The sequence below is a fragment of the Podarcis vaucheri genome (genome assembly GCF_965113315.1).
Source record: "Podarcis vaucheri genome assembly, chromosome: 14".
Taxonomy (NCBI): domain Eukaryota; kingdom Metazoa; phylum Chordata; class Lepidosauria; order Squamata; family Lacertidae; genus Podarcis; species Podarcis vaucheri.
Window position 1 is genome coordinate 45,869,480 of NC_138752.1, and position 6,136 is coordinate 45,875,615.

Consider the following 6,136-nt stretch of genomic DNA (forward strand, 5'->3'; position numbering starts at 1 on the left):
CCACCTGCTGTTGGTCTCCCAGCCTTCCACCCTACCAGTCCCAAAGGGAACCAGCTGCCACTGGCTCTCAACGCTTAAGCGACAGTGTGGTTTATTTATATACCGCTTTGGGGCGCAAAGGTCCCTGAAGCGGTAAACAGCATGTTGCCAAACAAGAAATAAGACAGCCGAAGTAGAACAAACGCAATCGATTAATCAAAACAAGAGCCAAAAAATAAAATAGCAAAACCACCAAACACCTACCCAAGCGTTACTGAATAATAATAATAATAATAATAATAATAATAATAATAATAAATTATTTTTTATACCCCGCTCATCTGGCTGGGTTTCCCCAGCCACTCTGGGCGGCTTTCAACAGAATATTAAAATCCAATAGTCTATTAAATAATACTAGTTAATACCAATGTTAAGAATACTAGTTAACCCTATGGAGAGAGAATTAGAATAAGGCTTCATGCTTTAGTTTCTTGCGTGTACCGCAATCCAGACTGTACCACAATTCCCTCCCGCCTCCTGCCAGGAATGGCCCCAGGAGTACCTACCGGAGAACAGGACACAGAGACACCCCTGATTAGCAAGAGACTGGCTGGTCTCTTTTATACCCAAACAACGGGAGTCTTGAAGATATCACTTTCTCCCTATGAGTACCGGCGACTTTGCTTAAGAGAAGCCGATTGGCCCAGGATCAGATCCCTCAGGAGAGATCAAGTGTTGCCTCAGTTTCTTAGGGATTTCTTCTTCCTTCTCTTCTTCCTTATAGGGTGTCTTATAAACAGGGCTTTGTGGCTCGAGGGACCGGAGGAGAGGCCGAAATAGAAGCCCTGCCTTGCAGATTTCTCTCATTAAAAGCACCGTCTGAGCCGAGGCTCCGTTGCGCCAGGTGAAGGGAGAGACTTGGGTCAGCTAGCGGTGAGAAGAAGCCAGAGTGAAAGCAGATTCAGACAATGGGTGGCTCATGTCAAGTGCAGTGAGGAGAGACCGAAAAGAGAGATCAATGCATAATATGCATACAGTGGTACCTCGGGTTACAGACACTTCAGGTTACAGACTCCACTAACCCAGAAATAGTACCTCGGGTTAAGAACTTTGCTTCAGGATGAGAACTACTGCAAACTGGTTTTGAAGGCATCCTAATCATGCTCCAGTGGCGCGGCAGCAGCAGGAGGCCCCATTAGCTAAAGTGGTGCTTCAGGTTAAGAACAGTTTCAGGTTAAGAACAGACCTCTGGAACGAATTATGTACTTAACCTGAGGTACCACTGTATATAGTCCAGTGCTTGGACTGAAATCATTTGGTTTATCCTTTTATTTCCTAAAATTTATACACTGCTTGATTGGTTTTCTTATAATTATTTTCAAAACAACGGTTAAAATAAACAACACGGAATAAAGATAAAAAATTGAAAATGTAAACAAAGAATTATATATACATATATATTTATTTGTAACCTAATATATTTTGTATAAATAAATTTGGAGCCCATTTATACAAAATATAGTAGGTTAAATCAATTTGTGTGTGTGTGTGTGTGTGTGTGTGTGTGTGTGTGTGTGTGTGTGTGTTGAGATAATAATATATTACATCTCTTGATGTAAACCCCAACACCCTCAAAGCAGTTTACAAAAAGATAAAATGATAAAATCAAGAAAAACGTAAACAATAATTTAAAACATACAAAAAGCTGAAACACTAGAATAGGTTAAGATTCACATCAACTTTCTAAGCATTTGGATAGGCTCGTCTAAACAGGAATCATTTTAGCAGGTGCCGAAAGGGGATGATTTTAGTGGTTCCGATATAGCCTGCTATGTTTAAAGTCATTCTATTTGCATGAAAAGATTCATACAGCAATATTTTATATTGAACATTTAAAAGTTGAACCCCGGGGAGAGGTGGAGAACCTGTGGTCCTCTGGACGTTCCTGAACTACAACTCCCAGGTGTCATCAGCAACAGATTTAGGGTGCTGCAGGCAGTTCCCCTGAACAGGGCGCCGAACTGAGGGGGCCGCAAAACCATACAGCTCCATAATTGAGAAGATGCAATTGGGGGCACCAAATTTTGGCCTCGCCCAAGGCGCCAAATCACTAAAGACTACCGAAGTCTCGTCATTGGTCTCATCATTGGCTAAGTGAGCCGGGGCTGATGAGAGCTGAAGTCCAAGAACATCTAGAGGACCACAGGTTCCCCATCCTTGGCCTGGAGGGCTTGTCAGTTATCCTCTGTCTTTGGGTCCATCACTCAGAAAACACTGGGTAACCTTTGCTCCTCCAGCCGCGTTTTGAACGGCTAAATGCGCTCTACTGTGTTAGGCTGCAGGGACAGGGTCGTGGAGAAGCTACAACGGTGCTGTTGTACCTGGCTCCTTGCCCTCGCTTCCCTGATGTTACTCTGCCAAGTGCCCTGCACCTTGTTGCTGCTATATAAATAAACATTAGGGCTGTCGACAGGCTGAAAGCATCGTCTTCAATCAATTATGTGAGTGTTAGTTACATGTGCCTAAATGTGCAAATGAGCAAAAACAACAATTCTGTGCATCCACAAAGCAATGGACTGTGACCAGGATGAGGAAAAAAGGCTCCCTTCTGGGTTTATCTATAGCTCCATTTCCCCCCAGAAAAAGCTGAAGTTCAGCACTGAAACAGAACAAATGACAAATGGGATTTCCATGGATTGTCGTTTGTTCCGATTGAGCACTAACGAGTGGGTTTTTCAAGGCAAAGGCAAAACCACTTACATCATGGGTAGGCAAACTAAGGCCCAGGGGGCCAGATCCGGCCTAATCGTTTTCTAAATCCGGCCTGCGGACGGTCCGGGAATCAGGGTGTTTTTACATGAGTAGAATGTGTCCTTTTATTTAAAATGCATCTCTGGGTTATTTGTGGGGCATAGAAATTTGTTCACTCCCCCCCCAAAAAATATAGTCTGCCCCCCCCAGGTCTGAGGGCAGTGGACCAGTCCCCTGCTGAAAAGGTTTGCTGACCCCTGACTTAGATCCATGCCTGAAAAGCATGGGGCAAACAAAAACTGCTTGGGTTGGGACAAGCAGAAGGGTGGATTAACTTTCCTTTCACGGAGGCAGCAACTAATTAGTAGCCCAAATTGACAGGAGAAGGTGCTTCTTCCTTTACCAAAAGACCAGGAGGGAAAGTCTGGGAGCGGGTCTCGTGCAGTTCTTTTAAGAGAGAGGGGGGGTGCCTGTTTAGACTCTGAGATTTTATTAGTCACAACACAAAATGCAGGAGTGCTGACTCACCCCTTTGGCCGGGCATCTTAATCCCCAGCTGTTGCATGGAACTGGAATACTCCCTTTGGTATCCTCACCGTGGCAGAGGCTGGATATTGGTCCAAAGAAGGGCAGAACTTTCTCTTGGGCTTCTATTTACAGAAGCAGCCCGGGGTTTCTCCATCAGGGAAAAGGCCTGCAATCCTCCCTCCCTCTTCAAAGAATCATAGGGAGTTGGTAGACCCCCTGCAATGCAGAAATTCTGCCCACAGTCGTCCCTGGGTGGGCTCAAACCACCAACCTTCTGGTTGACAGCCAGACATACTGACCCATTGCGCCACAGGATGCAGGGTTTCCTGGCGGTCGCCCCTCAAAAGCCCACCCATTGGCTTGAGACCAAGTCATCGAGCATCTCCCTCACTGCAGATCCAAAAATCCAAAATACTGCCAGCATGCTTGCAGCTTGGGTGTTTACCTGGTAATTAGGGATCAGGGGATAAATTAGGCTCCATTCAGATTTAAAGGCCACCCAACCTGGGTCACACTATCCAAACCAATTCGAGGACTGAAAGGCAACTATCCTTTGAAATCCACACAGCTCTGAATTTTCCAGCGTAGTTGTCATGTGCCCCAGAATGTACGTTGCGGAGCAAAGTGTGCATAAAGGTAAAGGTAAAGGGACCTCTGACCATTAGGTCCAGTCATGACCAACTCTGGGATTGTGGTGCTTATCTCGCTTTATTGGCCGAGGGAGCCGGTGTACAGCTTCTGGGTCATGTGGCCAGCATGACTAAGCTGCTTCTGGCGAACCAGAGCAGTGCACAGAAACGCTGTTTACCTTCCCGCCAGAGCGGTACCTATTTATCTACTTGCACTTTGACATGCTTTCGAACTGCTAGGTTGGCAGGAGCAGGGACCGAGCAACGGGAGCTCACCCCGTCACGGGGATTCGAACCGCCGACCTTCTGATTGGCAAGTCCTAGGCTCTGTGGTTTAACCCACAGCGCCACCCGTGTGTGCATAGAAGCACATGAAGTGTGCATAGAAGCACATGAATTGGTGAAAACAGTGCAGAAGGTTGCATTATATTATAGGAAGCTGCTTTTGTAGAAATGGGTATGTTAGCTAGAGAAATTCACACTACAATGTGAATGAATTTTCATGAGGATTTTTTCTTTTTCTTTTAATGCAAGCTGATGTGGAAATATAGAAAACAAAACTTAAGGTTGGAAAACTCAGAAACTGAAATTGTCTGATTTGCCCATGCCTTTCCCTTTTTTTCACTGCCTGTAGTCACCCCTTCTCCTCAAATCCTGCTCCTGACCCTACCCTGACTCCATGAAAAATAAATAAATCTAGGGTTGCCAGAGGCTCCTTCAAATGGCTCCTGCGCCTTTAATAGCTGGGCTGAAATGGGGATCTCAGGAGGTCTAGCAAAAAAGAACAAGGCCGTTGCACCTTTAATAGTAGGGCAGAAGAGGGGATCTCAGCTGGTATAGCCAGCCCACTGAACTGCAGTTGCAGAAGACATGCATGTTGTTGTTTAGTCGTGTCCGACTCTTCGTGCATGCCAGGCACTCCTGTCTTCCACTGCCTCCCGCAGTTTGGTCAAACTCATGCTGGTAACTTCAAGAACACTGTCCAACCATCTCGTCCTCTGTCATCCCCTTCTCCTTGTGCCCTCCATCTTTCCCAACATCAGGGTCTTTTCCAGGGAGTCTTCTCTTCTCATGAGGTGGCCAAAGTATTGGAGCCTCAGCTTCAGGATCTGTCCTTCCAGTGAGCACTCAGGGCTGATTTCCTTCAGAATGGATAGGTTTGATCTTCTTGCAGTCCATGGGACTCTCAAGAGTCTCCTCCAGCACCATAATTCAAAAGCATCAATTCTTCGGCGATCAGCCTTCTTTATGGTCCAGCTCTCACTTCCATACATAACTAGTGGGAAAACCATAGCTTTAACTATACGGAACTACATCTTGCCAAACCATCTTCCCTGACCTTCCCTCTGCTACACAGCTTTATTAAAGGGACAAAAGCCCCAGCTGGGTCACTGGCAGAGCTGCATGCTCTGGTACCCGGAAGCGGAGAGCAGGTGGGGTTGTGGTGTGCCGCCCGTGGGGCGTGGCGCCGGTGCAGTGGGGGGTGGCCGCAATGGTACCCCCCTCCCCGATGGTGCCAGGAGCAGTGCGCTCCCCCGCCCCCCCTTTCCTCTGCCGATGTCCTGGGTTTTCCCCCCACCTGGCCACTCAAACAGGGCTGTTTCAAACACTTTTAAAAAACCATTGTGGAACAAATCTGGGCTGGATGGATGGACCAATGGCCTGTAGTGGTCTCCCTGGTGCCCCCTTGACTTTGGCCTGCCCTTCTCTCCTCTCAGGTGCCAGCAGCTCCAACGCTGATGACTATTTGAAACCAGGTGGGCCATTAAAGACAGAAGCACCTAACAGACTCCATGGGAACATAGAACGGACGTCTGCTGTGTAAGAATTGGAAGGTGCAATCTTCCTAGGAATTGTGCCAGCCTTCTCGCCGTTGTGGTTATTACTCTGTATTCATATATACAGGAGGAGAGATGGGCGATTGCTGTCACTGTAAGTCTTCACAGAATGGATGGAAATGTCTAAGAAATGGGAGTAGGAACCTGATTAACATGTTAAGGTCAGGTGTGCAATGAATAAGGTTTGGTAATATATAGGAGGTCCTCCTGCATGAGTTCATAGGACGAATTCCTGACTAGTAGGACTCAGAAGTTTACATTAGTAAGTTTTTCTGTATGGGTACAGAGAGATGGTTTTCTGTTATATGATTATATATTGTTTTTAACAGATGATAGCTAATTTTTGTAAGCGTGAGCCAAGTGGAGATAAAGGATTTTGACATTGGCACAGGCAATGATTTGAGGGGCAGA

The 6,136-nt window shown here is 46.3% G+C and overlaps 1 protein-coding gene across 1 annotated transcript in view; it reads right to left on the minus strand.

Annotated features, from left to right (window-relative positions):
* Window positions 1–598, minus strand: part of MYH16 (myosin heavy chain 16) — a 62,528-nt gene extending 61,930 nt beyond the window's left edge. The window contains exon 1 of the mRNA XM_082199605.1: window positions 546–598. The gene's annotated coding sequence lies outside the window, so the exon portion shown is untranslated. The remainder of the gene's footprint in view (window positions 1–545) is intronic.
* Between the last annotated feature and the right edge of the window lie 5,538 nt (window positions 599–6,136).